Here is a 22,180-nt window from a genome sequence, read left to right on the forward strand (position 1 = left end):
AGTAAGTAATCATTCGTTATCTCAGCTAATTACTGCGGGTCACAGTGAGCTGGAATGTGAAACCCTCCTCGGGAATTGAAATTAACTTTGCACAGCCAGGCTCTGCTTGACATCCTTAGTCTGTAGGCGCATGGCAGCTCCCCTGTGAGCCAGGCTTTCTATTTAACTTGGCGAGAATGGAAATAAAATTAAGTGGCGATAATAGGAAGCTGCTTAGAAAGTCAAAAATGTGGGAAGGAAGGAAGGGAGGAAGGAATCGCCTTTAAAAAGAAGAGAAAAGAACAGCTATTGAACACATAGAGCTTTCAAGCTCCATCTCTGTATCGCTGTATATGATGTGCAGCTAGGGAAACTTTTGGAATCAGTGTGTATCCTCCGGTCAGATCTTTAATCACGTATTAAAGAAGGATGAAACGGTGGAGGCAGGACCTGGGCCCAAGGAATGCCTCTCTCCTTTCAGACTGCAAAAGGGAAGGACTCTGCGAACAGGAAAGGTTCAGGCAACCAGCGGGTGCTTTGTTTTGGAGACAATAAAAGCATCCATCTCTTAACTGCAGGAACCTAATTAGGGAGCGGTGTCGCCTTTTCTTGTTGATCTTTCGCCAAATCTCGCCCCAGAGCGAAAGTCGGGATTCCCAACCCCCCCTCGCCATATTCTGCACGACTTTCCATTTTTATTTCGTAAAACTGGATCTTCGGAGGGTAAATCTATGTGATAGACTAGGTGATGCCCCCACTCTCTTTCTTCTCTCTGTGTCTACTGCTTGAGCATATAAAAGAAACTGTTAATCACATCTTGAAGAAGCAGCAAAATCTAAAGGCTTTTTTTAAATCAATTGTAATTAGGTGGACAGTCTTTCTCCCCTTTCCTTGCTCGAGCCTGAGATGATAATTAAAATTTAATGAAGACTGGGACCAGAGCGAGCCTCGTCTGGGGACTCCGGAATAGAATATTTTAACTGTACATTTACACCAAGTGTCTGGCTTCAAAGACGTGACTGCTTTTAATCTCGAATTTGAAAAAACACAAACCTGAAATTAAATATTAGACGCCTTCTCAGGTCCCTTTCCTTCCTAGAGTAGTACTGTCACCAACGTGTTTCCTTTTTTTGCCTGGTAACATACTCGCTCTCACACACACACGCACACCCCTCAAGTCTCCAATTACACTTGCTTTAATAATACATGACTTTGATAGGGTACGGAATTCTGGTGCTTTTGGATTTTTTTTTAAATGGGGTTAATGCAATATTAATTGGTTGTGGCTGTTATAAGAATGAGCAGGGTTCTTCAGGAACAAATCGATGAAGGCTGGGGATGGGAAGAGCAAAGACAACCTCTTTCCTTGCGGTGTAATCTCGTTTTCAAACGCTCCCAAAGCTTGGGGTAAGTATGATTGTCAGCTCTGTTTGTGTTTCTTTGACGAGACGCCTGTGCGCGCAGGTAGAAGGAGACGAGGCAGCCGCTCGGCCTGTAGCTGGTGTGCTAATCGGGGGTGGGAGGAGGGAAGGGGCGCCTCTCAAGGCTTTGCTCTGGAGCTGAACATTAATCGCAGCAAAACGCCCCCCAAACAAACAGCCAGTCCCCACCGCTGGGAACACCGCAGCAGCCCCAGAACTGGGGAGCAGGCCGAGCAAAAGCCAGCGTTCCTCCAACGTCTGTGCAGTTTAACTAACCGCACCGTCGCCATCACGGCGTCCTTTCCAACAAATGCTTCTCCACCGCAGACACTGGCCCTTAAGTTTCCAAATCAGTCATCCAGAATTAAGGGCGATGTTAAGCCCATTGTGTTTTAATCATCCTGGCTATTTAAATTCTAATATGGCTCCACAATTTTGCGCCAAGGGAGCTGAATATATACATTATATTACTTTCTTTTTTCTTTTTTAAAAGCTAATTTACATGAAACTTCTGTAGTCTTGGGCAGGTGAAACATGGCTTAATCTGCACTCTGCTGGTCACATATTTCCGGCCAGTGTGCTACTCACGTTCACGTGGAGATCAAGGTCTTTCTTTTGCAAAACAATACATGAAAGAGTGTCTTCCCAATAGGGGCATATTAAAAACTAGCAGCAACTTTCCTTCTGTGTTGATAGATTCCGGTCCAAACCCTCAGAATTCCCCGAGATTATTCGTGTAAATAATTTGATTCTAACTTTCTGATTTTGCCGGTGGGAATGGATGCAAACGGATGCAAGTTGGGCGCTGGAGAGAGCTACCGCAGCAAACAGTACTGAAAAGACGACGACGGGCCGATGAATTTACGGCAACACTCGAATCTGTCAAGAAAAGGTAACTTACATTGTTTTCAGTTCCCCACCCTCACGTAATCTATCACACACACACACACACACACACACACACACACACACACACACACATTCTGCAGGAAGGTGGGTAAGGATCCATTTCGTGTAGGTTTCCCGTCCCCAAATCGGGGAGAATTTACCCCAAAATTCTTACATTCTTTTTTCACACTGTAAATTATCCCCCAATATCTTTCCCTAAGACAGCGGTATCCCCTCCCCCTACATATTCCTGCCCCACAAAGGCTGACTTTAATTTAAACCCATGAGCCTCCCTTCGACACTAGGTAAGCACCAAGCGCAAACTACGGTAAGGAAAAGTTGTTGAAAAGAACCGATCCTGAACCACCGCTGGAGGCAACGCCTGCCACTTTAAGGAGCACAGGAACCGGCCCTTTGACGTAAATAAGACAGACCGCGGGTCACCCATTCCTCAGAGGTTGTTAGCCCTTCGGGGGTAGAGATCATTTCATGCACACTTAGAGACCACTCTCACTCCTAGCGCTTCAAGAAATAAATAAAATCTATGATGACTACTACCACCACTGATAAATATTTAAGTGAGAGGCTTGTCTGATCCTGCTTCTAGGTAAGTGTGCAAGGATTCAGGAGCCTGAATCGGAGAGGGCGGTGTGATAATCCTCAATATATATCCGCACATTATCCATATCCATATATCCACGAACGTGTGGAATACGCATTCCTTGACCGTGAGCCCCTTCAGCTCCTTCCAAACAGGTGAATGTGTAAGGCTGCAATTAAACTAGAACCCTCAAACTACTTACTTCGGGAGTAATTTCCCTGAAGTCAGTGAGTCTACTCTATTAGAAGTAAATGGGCTGAGTAATCACAGTTTCAGAGCTGCCTTTTAAGATTGTCGGGCAAATTTCACCATCACTTTTCCTGACCCAGGAATACCAGAGGAAAGAGGCAAGTTCTAAACAACAGATTTGGCGGTGAAGATGCTCCCCTTCTATTAGCCAAAGTCAAGCGAATATGAAGATCGAGTTCTGTTCAGAATATACTCCCCCATTATATACTCCCGCAATTGTTAAGCATCATTTCTTTTAATGCATAGCTTCTTGAGGGTACAAAACACACCACCACCCAGGACAGACTAAAGAGGATTTGGGGGCTCCCAGGGGGTGTGGAGGCCCTGGACCGGTCTGAAGTCCAGGAGTAAGAGCACCTCTGAGTACACCAGAAACAGTACCTTACAGAGCACCCTTAGAAAATCAAGGCGTCTGAGTTCAATTCCTACCTTCAAAGAAGGTCGAGTCCAATAGACTGTCTCGTTCGGATCACTTTCTGAACGGAAGGGCGCTCTTCTGCGTTTTTTAATTAAAACACCAGTCTGTGAAACCATAAAGTAATCGCCCCTCTTCATGTTGTTCATGGCTTTGATTTCTGTTTCTCTCTACCCCTGCAGCACAGTGTGGCTTGGCTTACTTGCTCGAGTCAACTCGAGTTCTGTTCTCCCGAAGCATCTTGGCGCAACTGTTCCTTGCTGGCTTCTGCGCTCTGCTTGGAGGATGTTGCAATTCTCAGTTGTCTGGGCTAGTGGGAAGGTTCCTGCTTTGTCTGGAGCGAGTGTTGCGGTGAAATTATTCCTTCTCTCCAGGAGCAATTCCATCAGTAAAACTCTGTCACACAGAGGTGAAGAATTAATTTAATTTTTTACATTAATATCCCGCTCTTCCTCAAAGGAGCCCAGAGCGGTGTATATGGTCATGTTTCTCCTCACAACAACCCTGTGAGGTAGGTTAGGCTGAAGGATTCATGACTGGCCCAGAATCACCCAGTTCGTTTCATGGCTGAATGGGGATTAGGTCTCCCCGGACCTAGTCCAACATTCTAACCAATGCACCACACTGGCTCGTCAATGAAAACACCAGTCACACTACAGAGCTACAGACAAAAGCCAAGCCACAAGGACAAAAATTAAAATCAGGTAACCGCCCTTGTCATATGTCCAGGCTGATAGTAACCTGGATATATCTACTGGTCTTTAAAACAAAGGAGATTAGATTGGGTTAATGAGATAGCCAAGATTTGAGTATTGCTCAGAGATAGGTGGGGATTGAGTGCAGCAAGTAATATGTATATATACATGTCTGCATGCATTCAGTCTTTATCAGTCTCAGGATTTATCTCTCTCCCTTTCTCAGAACAGTCCAAGGAGGAGGGAGCATTTCTCCATCTCTAGTTCAATTCACAAAACACTAGCAAAGCAGAAAACAGGTGAGATATTGTACAATAGTACAGTAGTTCTATATAAGCAAAGCTAAATTTGAGAATCCACCTTGAATCGCCCCACCCCCGCCCCCTAAACAAGATAAATCGATCATCAGTTAAAACTACCATCTGTTTGCACAAATGGGTGTTTTATTTCAGTCAGAAGATGACATGAATTGGACAATACTACTTTGCGTTTCTGTAAAGATCTAGTGGAGCCAAATCCAGGGAACTGGATTTATCTTAACACAGAGCAGGATCCACCCAAAGTTAAGGACATAAGCCCCATGAATTTCAAAGCAAACATGTTTGTTGAAATGTGCCCCGTTATGGGTGAATCTAAGATTGCAGTTCTATGCACACTTACCTGGCGGTATGGCCCATTACGCTCTGATAAAATACTTGCTATTCCGCGTAAAAATGCATAGAATCGTACTGAATATGTTCAAATATCCTGACCTGGGTCATTGAGGTCAGTCAGTGAGGATTTGCCGTTGGAAAGGAGGAAAAGTCAGAAACGTAAAGCAACATGTTGCTTTCTTCTTCAGCTTCTGTTCCTGCTTCGTCCCCTGTGATGTTCATCAGCCACTTAAGCCCCCTTTAAGCTAGAGCAGAATTATTCCACTTACACAACGCAAATAAGAGGCAGTAAACACCCCTCGAATGAGTACAGGTTGGGAGGTTTTTCAACAAGGAATTATAGGTATCTGTGAATTTAGGTTCAAATTGGAATTCTGGCAAAATTTCATGGTCATCGAGGTTTTCTTGTAAAGGAGTCACAATCCAAACAAAGAGGACATTACTTCTTGATTTCAGAAGCATGGGTTACTTCCTCACTGAAAACAATGGGACATGCCGTCCGAGCCTATGCACGCTTACTCCGAAGTAAGTCACACTGAAGGAGATACCCAGGTAGGTCGGCATTGTATGGCAGGCTTAACTTTGGGTGGTGAGTGACTTCCCCGAAACTTTCTGCTTGTTTGAGCATTTGGTGTGTGTGCGCGCGCCCCTTTCCGTCGCTCCCACGGAATAAAGAGTCAGCCTCCTCTAGTGTTGAACCACCTCATAAGAGTTTGCTCTAGGTTAAACATTTTCACATGCGAGGCTCTTTTTAGACTTGCTGCTCTATCAAGAGCCGAGGCGCTTTTCTCCAGCAATCTCAAACATTTCTGTTCAAACAGCTTTTAATTAGTGCTTTGCTTAGACTTTGCCATACCAATTGCATTTTTAGGTGTACGTCTCCTGCATAATTCTCCCCTTCGCTGCTTGTTTCTGTAGGCGCCGCATCGCTAATATTTGATAGCAATGCCTTATGGAGCAGAGTGTGAGGTAATGGAGCTCCCTTTCGTTCACCCAAGTCAGTGGAAGCTTGCATGCCCTCCGGAACAGGGTAAGTTGGCAACAGCATCTCTTGACTCATTAGTACATCCGTGTTAACTTAAAAGAAATGGCAAGCAGGAGGAACTCTGCTTCAATAGAGAGAGCTGCGCGGCATTATTATTAATTAGAGATTTTATTATGAAGAATGGGTCTTAATTATTCTCGTAACGATCACTGACGCTTTACAATGTTCTAAAACTCAGAATATATATCAAACGTTCTCTGTGACAGTAACTGTAGGACCAAAAGAGTATGAGCCTGAATTAATGGGGCGATCCGAGGTAAAGTCCCTGAGAACTTTGTAACATATTTTCCATCTTCTCTGTGCAGCTGAGCTGGATTATTCATCAATTTTCTATAAACCGCATATTGAATACCTTCGAGCTAAAGCCAACTAGCCTTCAGCTCTTTCCTTCCCTGAATGTATATTAAGCTCTGTCTAGTAGGTACAACCGGCCTAGGATTGACTAGATTTGTCAGATGCCTCTAGCCCTCAGTTTGACAGTTGTCTCTTGATAAAACTGCTCATTACGAGTATTCCAAGGAGCCAAAGGGAGCTTAATTTGAGCCAAGGATCGTCAGGACTCTGCTCCATAACATAAATGAGCATCAGGACTCAGTCCTGGCTTTCTTGAAACAAGAATAAGAGAGAGTGACTCTGAGCAAGTGCAGAGTACTTTTCGTCCTGCCCGCTGAGTAACCACAGCCAGGGCCTCAGCATCCAGAATCAGGGAAGGGGTAGGAGCAAACGGCTTCCTCGCTCCCTGAAGCTTGGGCCTGAGCTCCCAGAAATTAACTCTTGAACCAAACACTGGGCTCACAAAAGTACTTACTTACTAAATGTGTGTGTGGCAGGCAGGATGCAGTTATATGAACTTCCGTCCTACCATGCCCTTTCCCCTGCCAACATGCTACTCTGCTTCTCCCCTGAGAATGTTGACAATAACGTTCTGCAGATGTCATTTCCTTTGGGAGCTGGGGGTGGGCGTGGCTATTGTTGTTCCAAGATTCCAAAGGGACTGCTAAACCCGAGGCAGCTCTGGAGAGGGATATTCCGATGAGTGTAAGGTTTGGGGGAAACATGGCATCCTGATGGTTCTGCCTCCGAGTGCGCTGCTACTATGGACTTGGGGTGCTCAGAGATATTCTGGCACATACTTCCATCTTCTGCTTTGGGGGACAGTCATCGTTTGGGAGTGAAGGGGGATAGGCTAGCTCTAGCTAGCGGCAGAAAGCACTTGTTTTGCATGTAGAAGGTCTCAGGTTAAATCCCTGGCATCCCCAGGCAGGGCTGGGGAAGCCCTGCCAATCAGTGTAGACATTACTGAGCTAGATAGACCAATGGTCTGACATGGTGTAAGGCAGCTTCCTATTTCCCTATGTCAGGGTGAATTAGAGACAGATTAGGGAATCATTGTTGGGTGGGGAAGCGGGTAGACCAGGAGATAACGTTTCTTTCCCTCCTCCTGTAATGACATCTGGAAACCAATGGCCCACCATCTGGGAGTTCTGTTTTGACACTCAGTTTCCTTAAAGCTTTTAGATCTATCAGGGAGAGCAGGAAGGAAGCCTGGAGAGAGTCTGGGGAATAGCTGTAGCCAAGCCTAGAAGCATTATGTGTGGCCAGCAGAGGGAGCAAAGACAAGTCCCTGTGGGTATGGCACAAAGAAGTTCAAAGGGGCAGGCTGTGTGAATGCTTCCTCCAAGTGTGTGCGGGGAGGGGAGGGGAAGAGCGTGTATTCTTAGTGACCTTTGCTAGGGACGTGATCCGTTTGCTTAATTTCCTAACTGGAGCAAGACCAGGAGAAAGAAGTTGACGCTGCACCGATACGAGTATCTTACAGCTTTCTGTTGTGGCTCTGTGGTGACCTCCCTGAAGCATTATCCAGTACTGTTCCCACCAGCATGAACTCAAGATGCCAAGTTCATTGTTACTGCTAAAGAGCCACTTCTCAGGACAGCCTTTCCCCATCTGGTGGCCAATTTAATGGGCCCTTCTTTTCTTCCCTGTCTACCTTTCCCTTCTCAGGCATCTTTGCTGCCCAGCCACATGCAGTCAAGGAACAAGAAGCCTGTAGAGAGGGGCTGGCCTATGGGGGGCCTCCGACCTTCTCAGCAAAGGCTGGGGAATCTTGTGCCTCTGCTGGTGGAGCAGCTTGCCAGCTATTTATTTGTTAGCCTTACAGAAACACAACAATAGTATGAAAAAATGCAGTCTTCAGATGGACAATCTTCTTCCTAGCTAGTAGGAACTAGTGGATAGGGTGGATTAGCAATATTTTTTTAAAAAAGAACCTCCATTAATTAAAAGGGCAGCAATGGTTGACTTTAACAATGAATGTACAAGTACACATTTGCTATTGTTTAAAATAGTTTCCAGAAGGTGTAAATGTTCAGCGATAATTTTCATTCAACTTGAGAAAAAGACCTGGTAAATGAGGATGGAAATGTACTGTATAACACAACCTATTTCAATAGGAGGAAGAGGAGTTTAAAGATTACTTTATTATGGTCATTGACCAGAACTTATATATAATTTATATATACTCAGTGTCTCCCCCACTTTAAGTATAAACCTGTGTTGCACTTATAAGAAGAGAGTCAAGTTGGAAAGCAACTTCTTGTACCAGATAAGCCATTCACACTCACTTGAGAGAAGTCTGAGCAATTCCCTTTGCCTCTCTAAAGAGTCCACCTCCCTTTTTATTAGGTAAACCTAGCCAGGGATTCTCCAGTGTGCTGCTGGCACGCTGATTATGTTAGATGTGGTGCTGGCACATGAGCCTCCATATACATGCCTGCAATTCTTTTATGCCATCAGAGCTCTGGATAGCTGAGATACCTTGCCTAGTAGATAGGTAAGAACCTGAAGCCTTTGCAGAATAGAAAGTAGGACTTTGCATGTTACCAGAGTACTGACCTCAAAAGGATCTGCCGGAATATTCTTGGAACTATTGTCTTCTGTTAGGAGTGTACAACTTTGGCCCTCTAGCTGTTGATGGACTACAACTTCCATCATCTCCCACAGTGGCCAATAGTCAGGAATGATGGGAGTTGTAGTCCAGCATCTGCAGGAGCCTCAAAGTTATGCAGCCCTGCCTTATATAGTCTAAAATATAACTTTGTTGTGTTTTAGGTCTGTTCTGAACATCCCCTCTCATTTTCTCCACTAGAAATGAGGGGGCCAATTGTAGCCTTTTTTCAGAAGGGCTTGAGAAATTTCTCAGTCTACTGGTAGTCACCATTTTTGTCCCAAAGCCACTCAGAATGATGCTATGTTGTGACTAGCACTCATCTGAACGGGTTCCATTCTCAGGCAGTGCAAATGGGGTAGTGTTGGTGTTTGGGAGTGGGGACGTGGCATCCATGAGGATGGCTTACTGCTTGTTTACTAATGGCAGTGAGTGGTATCCTTTTTTCTTTTAAAAACTTTTGTGATATGCTGTGCCTCTGTGGGCCATGGCAGCAACTGCAGCTGCACCAGAAGCACTCTTCCTGGCAGTCACAAAATCCCCCCTCTAGAATATTCTGGGAATTATGCTATATCATGATGTCGCATCATTTCAAGGAGATTTCTGGGTGAAATGCTTGTGGAAATGGAGCTCTGGCCAACCTTCCAGAGAAATCTGAGAGATTGGCGGGTTTGGGAGAGCTGCTAAGTGCATGCACGACCTGCCACACCTGCTTCATAAGTTGCAGAGAAGCAGCTGAGAGGGCGGATGCTCTTTCGCCCTGTTCTGGGTTAGAGTGCCAGGAAGAGGAGTGGAAGGAGGGCCAAGGTGATTTAACAGCCTCCCCTCCATATCTGAGACTACAGCAATCCGGGAAACAGCCCCTCTCTTGAGTCCCCCTGAATCCACGGCTGCTGGGGGGAAACATCGTGCCCCCCCCCCAGGGGTCATCAGGCCATCACAATAGGGCACTAAAATGCCAACCAGTTGTTGTTGTTGTTGATAATAATAATTCAATTTCTATACCGCCCTTCCAAAAATGGCTCAGGGCGGTTTACAAAGAGAAATAACAAACAAATAAGATGGCTCCCTGTCCCCAAAGGGCTCACATTCTAAAAAGAAACATAAGACACACACCAGCAACAGTCACTGGAAGTACTGTGCTGGGGGTGGATAGGGCCAGTTACTCTCCCCCTGCTAAATAAAGAGAATCACCACGGTAAAAGGTGCCTCTTTGCCCAGTTAGCAGGGGTGAACTGTTAGCACTGTTCACTCTCATTACTGTTATTTATACACCTCTTTTCAACAAAATGTTCTCAAAGCGGTTTACATAGAAAAAGGGCTCACAGTCTAAAAAGAAACACATCCAGCAGCAACAGCAACTGCAGGCATGCAGTGATGGGGTAGAAATAGGGCCACTTGCTCTCTCCCCTCTACTTAAAATAAAGAGAATAACTGATTTGAAAGGTGCGTTTTTGTTCTGTTAGGATGGTGAACAAGACCCTGGGCAACATGTCAGGGCTCTGCCCCAGCTATCCTTCAAGATGTTGAAGGTACCCTAACTGCATGTGCTTAGAGGCAGCCTCGGCTGGTTGCTTCCTAGCTCGCTCTGCCCAGAAAGTTGTCTTGTGGGGCTCAGAGATTAGAAACCACTACATTGTTGGTGTTAAACCAAATGTAGCCTTCCAGTGGCAACCAGCATCAGAAGACAAGAACGTTCAAAAATGAAGAAGGCAGGGGGAAGATTAGGCACTCCTGGTTGCATTTTAGCACACACACACACCAGTGTCCCAAGTGTTTTACAGTTCTGCTGATATTCTGGCCTGGCAACAAGAGAGAACGGTAGTGTCTTGCCTAAGGGAGGCTACCTGATAGGAAGCATAGGAACACAGGAAGCTGCCATCCCAGGTCACACCATTGGTCCGCCTAGCTCAGTACTGTCTAAGCTGACTGGCAGCGGCTTCTCGGACCACTGGCCTCCAAGGTTTCACACAGTGAAAGTTTTAAAGCATCCCCCATCCCCTAAGGGGAACATCTCGCTCGCAGCAATGCTCACCCATCCCAATATGAACCAGGCCAGACTCTGCTTAGCAAAGGAGACAATTCATGCTGGTCGCCACAAGGCCGGCGGGCGGAGCCAGTGTTCTTAAGCGCGTCTCCCAGTAATTGCGCAATCGGCGACTTAGGTGGCGAGCACGAGTGTACGCATGGGCTGGCGTGGGGTGCGTGGCGTGGGCCGAGAAAGAGCGGCGATCAGCCCGAGGGTCTGCATGGCCTCTTCCTTCCACGGCATCCACCCACCGGCCAAGGGCCTCCCTCCCTCCCCTTGCTCTGCCCCCGCCCTTCTCCCATCTGTCGCTCTTCGCCTTCGGCCTGCCTGCCCACCCTCCGGCCTCTCTCATTGTTTCCGTGTCGCTCGCCGTAATATTTACTGCTCCACCCCCCGCGTGACTTTTAGCTGGAAATGCCACGAGTTGTCTGCCCAGTTCGGCTGCGGCTCTATTAATCATCTCCACAAGGATTGCCAACAGGCAGGGCTCTCTTCGCTTTTCAGTTTATACAGAACAGAATCATTTACATAAAGTCCTTAAGGCAAATAACTGTTGGGGCTCTAATTTATATCTGATCGAAAATTAGCCGTCATTATGCGCTCCATTAGCAGCGTCTTTAATGTGCTTCTAAGCACCATTTGTCAAGCGGCTTGTTAATATCCTTCAAGTCTTTAAAGTTGAGAGCTCATTAAAGAGTGCGCTCTGTTATTGATGTAATTTAGATGAGTTTGGAAGAGCAAGTGCGCCATGCCTTGAATGGACAACTTATCAGAACGGGCGGGGGGCGGCGGGGGGGGGGAGGGGGAGGCTGGCTTGGTTACAAAGGAGAGGCGAGGCTTGCTGGAAGAAGTCACAGCCGGCGACTTTGAGAACCACGCAGAAGTACCTGGGCCTGAACTGCTAGAGGTAGTAACGGGCCTGATATAAGGAGCGACGCGCTGCTCCAAACGTGCTACTTCCTTAATATTCTAGTCCTCATTGATCAGATGGGTTACTTCCCGCCTCTCTTGAAGCTATTGTGTTGTGTTTGATAACCACTGCTCATCTGCTCTGGGGAAAGTCTCAATAACTCCACCAGACAGTGCAAATGCCCTCGCAACCTAAGGGCTCATATTCAGCCTAGCTAACTGTAACCTTTTGCCACACCGCCCTTTCTCAAGTGACCCGGGGTGGATTCCCTCCCAGACTTCCAATGCCTGTATGTGGGTGCGGCAGGGTTTGGAGGACTAGCATGTCTTCGAAGTTAGGCAATGTGAAATAATGATTCAGTGAGTCTGCCATATGTGGAAAGCGGGGATCTTAATCCATTTCGCTTTTTATCACAGTGGTCCAGATTCCCCGCTAAGCATTTGAGCCCCCTCCCCGCATTATGCTAAAATCCCCCCACCAAACCCATTTTCCCCCTTTCCCCCCCAAATGCCTTTCCTCTTCCCTCCGCGAAAAAAAAATCAAGTGAAAATTTGCTCCTCAAGCTTTCCCTCTTTCCGCAGCCCTAATCATCAGTGCAGAAAACTAATGAATAATCTGCCTGAAAATCAATTGTTTTGTTCTGGACTAAAAGCGAGAAGAATGTATCTAAGGTGGTGAAGAGCTGTTCTTTAATTGTCCCCTTTGCTAAGGGGGGTTCACCTTGTCGTGAGTTCAGATGGGTGACTACATACGTGCGTGTTGTCTGCTGTAAGGTCCCTTGGGGGATGGGGCCCTGGCTGAGTTGTAGAGCATCTGTGTGTGACATGCAAAAGGATTGCATTTTGATGTAAACCGCCCTGAGCCATTTTTGGAAGGGCGGTATATATAAATCGAATAAAATGAATGAATGAAAGGTCCCAGGTCCCGTCTCTGGCTTCTCCAGACAGGGTTGAGAAAGACTCCTGCCTGAGAGTGTAGACAATACTGAGCTAGCTGGACCCATGGTCTGACTCCTAGCCCGCTGTATAAGGCAGCTTGCTATGCTCTTGCTATGCTTGCTATTCACTGCAATTGATATGGCTGCTCCATATCTAGTTGTGAACAATCTTCTTTGGACCTGGATGATCATCCCGAGTCTAAGCACCTCCCTGAGGTTAGCGGGAAAGGAGGACTCTACGCGCGAGATGTGTTTAGGGCGAGGGTGGTGGGGGAAGGCACATCCCGTACAGCTGAACCTAATTTGACGGAGGTACAGTAAACCCGCTTAATTATGTACATATTATTACATTATCTATCAACCATTCCATCAGAAGAGCATCAAGGGCAATAAATTATCCCTGTTATTTATCTAAAAATCCATATATTCTGTCATCTTTTTTTCCTGGAGGATATTATGTTAGTGAAAGATAATAAAGGGAAGCCCATTAGCCCGGGCATTAAATTGTCGCTGAGTGCAACAAGCATTTCACTAGCGCAGATAAATAAGAGAAATCTGCATACAGCCTCCGGGGGCCCCCTTTGTGGCTCGCCATTAACCACGCCAGCCCTTCCGTTAGGGGGTGGGGAGAGGAGAGCCGCCCTGGATAGGCGAGGAAGGAGGGAAGGAGGGTGAAGGGGTCAGCTCCGTGGGGCTCTGGGTGACTTTGCTTATTTAGATCGGAAGCCCAAACATGAAAGGTTTCTTTTAAAAAGTTGGACCAATGCATTTTAGTGGAGCCAGTCTGTGAATCAAAAGGAAGCTATTCAGCAGATTATGCCGAATCTCTCTCACATGGGGTTCTGTGAGGCTATTTAAGGAGGGCGAACCGTGGATCTGTATTGCAGTCCTGCGCGCAGGAGGCGCTTCAAAGCCCTTTGACTGAGTAGGAGCTGCATCCCGATGCCCTGTGCAAGGTTTCTGGCCTGGGCTATCAGACAGTCCCCGCTGAGCCCACTGGCCTGTACTGTCTGCCCGATCATCGTGTACCGGTCCACCGCCTTAGAAAGACTGATGGGGCCAAAGATGCACACAGTTCTGCTTACCACCATTCCGAATCACAAACAATAAAAGCCCCCTATTTTAATTGACCGATCATAAGCGATCGATTAAATGCTTTCAGACCTTTGGCTATTTGTACCTCTTCGTATTTTGAAAAAGAGGACAGATCAAATCGCCTTGACCAGTCCAGACAGTCTGTCTCCAGAAAGGAATAAGGAAAGCAAGGGATTAAAAATACAAAATAAAGATCTACCCTCAGTGTGGAGAATGGAAATATGATGATGAAACGGCTGAGCTAACTTTGGACGTTCTCTGTTTCGTCTCTCCCCTCCTCTTTTGAGAATCTGTCTGAGCTGGGGCAGAGAACACCATTTAGCAAACTGGCATGGGGTCTGGCTTGCCCCCCCCCCTTAGCACTTCCATTCAGTCTCCAACCCACTCCGCACACACACAGACGCAGAGAGGTAGATCAAAGAAATGCTGGCCTGGATTCGCTTGGGAGAGACCAGGAGGAGCGCCTGGAAGCGGGGAGGCTGGCCGGGCAGCCGAAGAAAGGGCCGGCCTAATCAGATCAATTTAAGGACATATTGAGGTCATCTAAGCGCGCAAATAATCTCAAGCGTTGGGCCTAATAGGCAGCGGGGATCTGTCCCCCCCCCTCCCTTTTTATTGTTGGTCGGCGCCTCATTCGCGGCTGTATTTTACGGGATTCCTCCGGGCTAAAGTAATAAAGCGAGTAATTAGAATGCTAAAGACAGATGTAAATAACGGGAATGAGAGCGCGGTGACAGATGAGCGGCTGGGTCAGGGGGAGGCAGGCAGGCAGGCAGGCAGGCAGGGGAGCCCGCTTGGTGGCCATGACACGGTGCCAGTGGCCCCAGGCGAAGGAGCTGGCTGGGGACAGGCAGCCATGCGGCCAGGAGAGAGCGAGCGGGCGGCGCGTTGTCAGCAGGGAAGGGAGGGAGGCCGGGCGAGAGAGACGCCTTCCCTGTTAGGAGCTGGCCACAGGCGATCCAGAGCACGGCGTGGCTCCCTTTGCTGTCCAGGGACTCCTCTCCCTCCGGGCCGCCGCCGCCGCCACCAGCCTCGCAGGAGGACAGCGCTGAGCGCTTGCTCCGACCTGCGGCCCTGCAGCCAAATCCCCCGCCCTCCCAGGGGAGGCGGCTGCGCTTCCTTATCGGGGAGATCCGCGCGGCTTTTCACTGCTGCCCTCCCCGCCCAGCCTTTTGCTGGAGCCCACCGGGTTCAGCTCTGGCGGCCTCCTGGTCGCCTCTGAATACGCGCATCCGAGGAGGTCCAATCCCGAGGAGCGGGGCGCCGGCAGTCCTCTCTTCCGAGGCGGGGCTACTCTTCCAGGCGCGCAGGACGAAGAGAGGAGAGCCGGGCTGGGAGGGCTCACTGGCCCGGTTCCCTAGGGTGGCAGAGAAGAAGCCTTGAAACCCCTTGGAGTGGCCCTTCTAGTTACAAAGCAGAATAACGGGATGGGTCCCGAGGGCGGGCTCAGGCAGCAGACCTGCCAACGTGTCCCTACTTTCCCATCCAGGAGAAGACAGGTAGTAGGAGGGATTTGGTGCCATGGGCTGGGGCTGGGTTCTTGCTCTTGAGTATGCCCACTTGCGGGAGGGGGGGCCGCGGCGGCGGGGAGAGACACATCAGCTGACACCACACGCTTTGGGAGTGTTTCAATCTGTCTAAAGCAGGACTGCTTTAGAAACAGATGCAAGTTCAGCTGTTGTTGGATCACAAGCCCCATCATTCCTGATTATTGGCGACTGTAACGGGATGATGAGAATTGTAGTTCAAGAACAACTGGAGGTTCGAGGTTGTGTTAGTCATGCATACCAGTCTGAAGGGTGGGGGTATCTCCCAGGGCCCTGCACTTACCGACCTGCCCATTAAGGTTGGCTAAGCATCCGCTTCGGGCACAAAGCCGGCAAGGGCAGCGACTGGTGTCCCCCACTGCCCTTGTTGCCTGCCTGGGAGCCTTCCTGGCCACAATGGGCAGGAGGGTGAACGGGTGATGGGGAGCCGTGGATGGAGGTGGAGGCAGCAAGGAGGGCAGGCAAGTGGGTGAGGAAGGCAGGGGTGTACTCCCTGACACCCACCCACCCTCCTGCCCACTGAGGCCAGGAGGATTTCCGGGCAGGCAATGGGGGTGGGTGGGTGTACAGGTGGGCTTCACCTGGGATGGCCCTGAGCCTTGGGGCAGCCCTGCAGGCACCCCAAGAGGAGAGCTGGTCTTGTGGTAGCAAGCATGACTTGTCCCTTTAGTTAAGCAGGGTCTGCCCTGGTTGCATATGAATGGGAGACTTGATGTGTGAGCACTGGAAGAGATTCCCCTCAGGGGATGAAGCCGCTCTGGGAAGAGCAGGAGGTTTCAAGTTCCCTCCCTGGCTTCTCCAAGATAGGGCTGAGAGAGATTCCTGCCTGCAACCTTGGAGAAGCCGCTGCCAGTCTGTGAAGACAATACTGAGCTAGATAGACCAATGGTCTGACTCAGTATATGGCAGTTCCCTATGTTCCTATGTTCCCCCACACTGCAGCACAGCAACAGAAATTTCTGGTTCTAGCAGGGCAGGAACACTGTGATTGATCATGGGGGGCTCCTTGCAAATCCTCCTCATTCTGGCCTCTGAGACAACCCTGGCACTGTGTGAGATCATAACTACCCAAATTTCACCTCGATCCCCATGTCATGCATTTTCCTGATACTGGGATTAAGGGACACACACCAATGATGTTGTTACATTCTGAAGCCAATCGTTGTGCCCAAAACGGTAGCTCCTCATGGGTTCACCAAGACACCACCATGGTAGAAGGGTTGTGCAAGGGCCAGTTTATAGGACTAAACTGGAGTGTGTGTATGTGGGTGGGTGCGGGTTGAGTGACTCCATGCAGCATTTTTTTTTAACCAAGGCTGAAAGCAATCGATGCTTCAGTAAGAAAATATATCTATATAAACTTTTGGATAACAGACAATCCATTAGTACTCTTTGCCCTGCCACTGACCTACAACAGTTGCTCAGAAAAAACTAATAAAATTTCATTTCATGCAATGTCACTTAGGGGTAAAGAACTGGGAGAAACTAAAGTAGAGGAAATACCAATAAAAAAACAACCCTACAGAACAGTAACTCTGGGTTAAAAAACTAATTATGCATATCCAAAAGGGATAGGCCTGTCGGTTGCCAGGAGCCAAATGATCAAGGAATGGAACCAGCAGTTTCAGAATGATTGTAACTCAGTGTATCAAAAATTGTAGGTGAATATGGGGAATGGGGGGCGGGGAGGGGTTAGAACTCTCCACAATGAGCTTGTATCACATATTTTTGAAGCACTTGACACAGACCATTACAAAAAGAGCAAGATGGATCATTTCTTCAACCCACTGAGGCTTTTCTCACATGTACTACGCCCAGCCTAGGTTAAGCTGTATGTGAGAATCACCAGGATTGGGCCTGATCCTGGTGGGGCAGTGCTGCCTAACTCAGCTTTTATCTGGGGTTAAAGGTTCAAACACATCCTTAACCCTGGCTTTGGGATTATGTGTTCACTCAGGCTGTGTGCGTGGTGCACTGTGGGTTATCCAGAGGTAGGATGCATGGTCCCAGCCTCTGGAGCTCCACACTGCATGGAGCGGCACAGATAATCTGGGAGCCCAGTCTGGGAGCAAGGTGAGCCGGTCCAGTCTGCCATCTGCCCACCTGCTTGCCCTTGTGGTTGTGTGAATAGCCCCAATATGACAAATCTTATATTCTCAAGGCACTGTCAGGAAGTATATGTTTGAATGTGGTTAAAAGGGCAGATTGTGATAACCATCTATCCCTGTAGTTGAGTGTGTGTGTTGTGTCTGTGACCACTGCCCTTCAGGGAGACACAAGGGATGGAAGTTGAGGTTGGGGCTGGAGTGGGAAGCAGGTGGGTCTACAGGCAGGGACCTAGAGAGTAAGGCAGAACCAAGACTAGAACCAAGGCAGAAGCAGAGGCTGGAGCAGTTTGTAGGACCTCCCACTGTTGAGTGCCTGACTGGAACTGAAGTGCTTATATAGGACCTGGAAGGGTCAGCCTTTCCTGGAACAACTAGCTTCCAATCCAGGGCATGCATCCAAGCTTCCTTTCCTCTCCTCCTGAGTAAGTCTATTGGGAGAAGCCGTGGATGGCCAGGTGGGCACTTCACCACCATTTCTGGAGCTTGACCTTCGTTCAGCAACATTGCTGTTCCTAGGATCCCAAGAAGGGGCAAGGAAGGGATCCTGAGCATGGAACAGGGGGCCAGATGGAACAGGGGGCTTAGATCCCCTGTGTTTCCACTGCTCAGGAGTTGTGGTTCCTGTGAACCTCTGCCAAGCCACAGTAAGGCCTGCTCCTTCTCCTCTGCCCCGGAGGAGGCCTCAGTAGGGTCCAAGTCCAGATTTGTCCTGGACCTCTGCACATTAAGAGCATCTTCATAGACTATGCTTTTCCTACATGGAGATTCTCTCCATTTGTGAAAATCTCACTAGACTATAAAATCTCCACAATCCTTTTTTTTTGGGGTGGTGGTGGTGGTGTTATTTTTGTTTTACTGTAAGTAGATACAATACAAAGTGCTAGTAATTATCTTTAAAGCCCTAGATGGCTTAGGACTGGGTTACCTGGGAGAGTGCATTGTTCTGCATGATCCCCACAACACATTAAGGTCATTGAGAGATGTCCTTCCCCATCTGCTGCCAGCTTGTCTGGCAGTGACTCAGGAGTGAGCCTTCTCTGTAGTCGCTCCTGCGCTGTGGAATGTGCTCCTTATAGATGTTTGTAGTTTAACATCTTTAAGGTTGTGCTTTGAAGAAGCAAGATAGAAAAAGTATTGAGGCTTTTGAACTTTGGTGCTGGAGAAGACTTTTGAGGATACCATGGACAGCCAGGAAAACAAACAAATGGATCATAGAACAAATCAATCCAGAATTTTCACTCGAGGCACAAATGACCAGGCTCAGACTATCATACTTTGGACACATTATGCGAAAACTCAGCTCCCTTGAGAAGTCCATAATGCTGGGAAAAGTTGAAGGAAAGAGAAGAGGATGACCAGCAGCAAGGTGGATGGACTCAGTTACAAAAGTAATGAATGCACTACTGAGAGACCTTAAAGGTCAAGTTGAAGACCGATCATCCTGGAGAGAATCTATGTGGTCACTAAGAGTGGACACCGACTTGATGGCACTCACTCACTCACTCAATCAATCAAGGTTGTGCCATCAAGTTGGTGTCAACTCCTAGCGACTACAGAGTCCTGAAGACACATTTTTTTAGCCAGGCTTTGAGTAATCTTTTAATGTTTTTAATTGTTTCAAAAGCTTGTTTTATTTTGGTTTTGCTGTGTTTCTTTTTGTGAACAGCCTAGAGCCTTTGGAGGCAGGCGGTATATAAAATAAAGAAATAAATAAACAAACGAAGAGTAAACAGAACACATAGTCATCTTAAACTGTGTCATAATATCGGTTCACCTGGCTCAGTCTTGCCTAACACTGACTGGCAGCAGCTCTCCAGGGTTTCAGACAAAGGCCTTTTTAGAGAGACTCCTTCTGAGATGTGAAGTGATGACCTGGGCTCTTGTACATGGAAAGCAGCTGCTCTACCCCTGACTCTATAGCCACACCCCCTGCTAGGTAGGTTAGGTAGCCAATGCATGCAGTACGTACTTGGGGTAAATCCTCTTCCTTGTACTGCATACACAATTGTACACTCACTTACACAAAACATTTAACTAACTCTTGTGTTTCTCACTTGCAGTTAAATTATCTGCAACTCTAGATGTCCCACAAGCCTGCTGACACTGGACTTCTTCAGTGTATATGAATCATACCAACTTTCTGCAGATGGATGAATTTCATCGTACACCCCAGATAATCTGACAGAATGAAGATACTCTTATGGAACTTGTACAATTTTATATTAGTGCCTTACACACTGTGCAGTACTCCACTAATGGAACAGTGGCATGTGTATGCCGCTTCTGTGAGTCTACAAAGCATGTCATTCATTCATTTCATTCATTCATTTGCTTTCTATACCGCCCTTCCAAAAATGGCTCAGGGTGGTTTACACAGAGAAATTGTGAGCCCTTTGGGGACAGAATGTGAGCCCTTTGGGGACAGGGTTCCATCTTATGTATGTATGTATGTATGTATGTATGTATGTATGTATTATTTCTTTGTGTAAACCGCCCTGAGACATTTTTGGAAGGGTGGTATAGAAATCAAATCAAATCAAATCAAATCAAATCAATCAATCAATAAAAAACCCCAAACAAATAAGATAAAACCCTTTGCCCAAAGGGCTCACAATCTAAAAAGAAACATAAGAGAGATACCAGCAACAGTCACTGGAGGTACTGTGCTGGGGGTGGATAGGGCCAGTTACTCTCCCCCTGCTAAATAAAAAGAATCACTACATTAAAAGGAGCCTCTTTGCCCAGTTAGCAGGGGTGCTGATGCTGCTAGCAAATGTGGAGAGCCTTCATGGCTCTTAAGGACTGTGTCATCATTGTAGGATGCATCTCTCATCATTCCCAATGGTAGCAGCATCCTACAGTACAGATGCAATCCTTAGCAACCACGGAGGATTGCTAGCTGCAGGCTTTGCAGACTCATGGAACCAGTGCATGCACAGTATGTCAGGCATTATTGACATCTGATTGCAATACCCTTAACCGAGCCACTATTACAACAAAGTTTTACTTAGTTGCTAAATTTAATTAATTAATTAATTAATTAATTAATTAATTTGTTAATTGATTAAGGCAATACTTAGTTTTAATATTAGAGGGAAGGTCCAAAGACCAACTCTACATGCAAGAAGTCTCAGCTTAAACCTTGCAACATCTCAAATTAGAAGCATCTCATAGCAGGAAAATACCTCTTTCTAAGAGAACCATTACCAGCAGGAGCAGAATTGCCACATAGACCATTTATTTCAAATAGCATATGGCTATCTTTATTTGGGTGTCCTGTGTTTTATTTTTGTAACAAGCGTGTTCTAAAAAAAAAAGTAGTTTAAAAAAAAACAAACGGAAACATGACTGGAAAAATCACAGGATAATCTTTCTGCTCCCCATCTCTATTTTCCTTAAATAACAATCCCTTTTTATTCCAATAGCTTTTAATGTGTGCCTTGATGGTTAAAAAACTATTCACAGTTACTTTTACTTCTTTTGTTCATTTGTTTTACACTTAGGTTATTTCTCTGGAGGGGAAAAAAAAAGAGTATCACAAGTGACCATCCATGGCCTTTTATTTGGCTTTTCATCAGCAATAACCTGAGTGAATGTTCAGTGAACCATTCTGAATGCCTCTTCATACTGCCGTCCAAATGGGGATAATCACTTCTCAGTGCTCAGATGACAGCAGCATAAACTAGGTGACAGACTGAGTAGTGACAACACAGTCAACATGGTGCAGTACTTTGTGTCATGCTGGAGAAGGCTCCAGATGTACAGTTTGTGCTTTGTGCTGACACAGCACATGCATCCAGGCAGCACGGCCACTCCTGGAGAACGCTGGGTGTCTTCTCTACCCTATGGGTCTCTCCCATGCAGATGACAAAATGGTCATGCCAGCCTGTGATCTGGATTCTATGGCAGATCATTTGGGGCACTAGAACATCCCATTGATGCTGAATCAATTAGCAGCTATGCACAGATCCACATGTAGATGTAGATATCTTTATTTTGGTCGTTGCCCAGCAATGCACAGATCCAGTGGAAATTGACTAGATCTCCTAGTGACACAAGGAGAGCAGAATGGTAGCCCATTCTTTTATAAAGGAATTTTATTGTGTATTAAATTGTTTTAATTATGTTCATGTTTTAATTGGTTTTATATTATGAACCGCCCAGGGACTTTTTTTTTTTTTTTGGTATGGGGTGGTATATCAATGTCCTAAATAAATAAAGAGATGCACTGTAGCTAGTAAATGGGACTCTGTTTAGTACTTCAACACTTTTAGATTGCAACTGCATTATGTTTGCTCTCTCACTGTTGAATACTTCTGTGTTGTCTGTATCAGGGTTTCTTAACCTTGGACCCTCAGATGTTGTTGGACTACAACTCCCATCATCCTCAGCCACAAAGACTATGTTAGGGGATGATGGGAATTGTAGTCCAACAACATCTGGGGGCCCAAGGTTAAGAAACCCTGGTCTGTATAAACGTTGAACACAAGACAGGTGCAGATAGTTACCAGAACCAACCAGCCAACCAACCAACCAACCTTTATTATGGTCAAAGACCAGCGGAATCTGGTCTTAGCCCCAGTTTTATAGACCAGAGTAGGTTTTAAATGCATTCCTTTTCAAGGCATTTTGAAGGTAGTGAGACCAGTCCCTGGAAACCA

At 46.9% G+C, this 22,180-nt stretch overlaps 1 long non-coding RNA gene across 4 annotated transcripts; it reads left to right on the plus strand.

The window, feature by feature from the left end:
• The first annotated feature begins 1,255 nt into the window (after positions 1 to 1,255).
• LOC128325970 (uncharacterized) lies at positions 1,256 to 21,761 on the plus strand. 4 transcript variants are annotated; one of them, XR_008307772.1, is made up of 6 exons: positions 1,315 to 1,386; positions 2,199 to 2,292; positions 4,475 to 4,547; positions 5,358 to 5,453; positions 5,820 to 5,931; positions 19,580 to 21,761. It is a non-coding gene; the product is annotated as an uncharacterized LOC128325970 (long non-coding RNA). The 4 variants fall into 4 exon arrangements; XR_008307769.1 differs by having other exon boundaries at positions 1,256 to 2,292; XR_008307771.1 differs by having other exon boundaries at positions 1,256 to 2,292; positions 21,023 to 21,761.
• The last annotated feature ends 419 nt before the right edge of the window (positions 21,762 to 22,180 follow it).

This window comes from Hemicordylus capensis, chromosome 5 (assembly GCF_027244095.1).
Source record: "Hemicordylus capensis ecotype Gifberg chromosome 5, rHemCap1.1.pri, whole genome shotgun sequence".
Lineage (NCBI taxonomy): Eukaryota > Metazoa > Chordata > Lepidosauria > Squamata > Cordylidae > Hemicordylus > Hemicordylus capensis.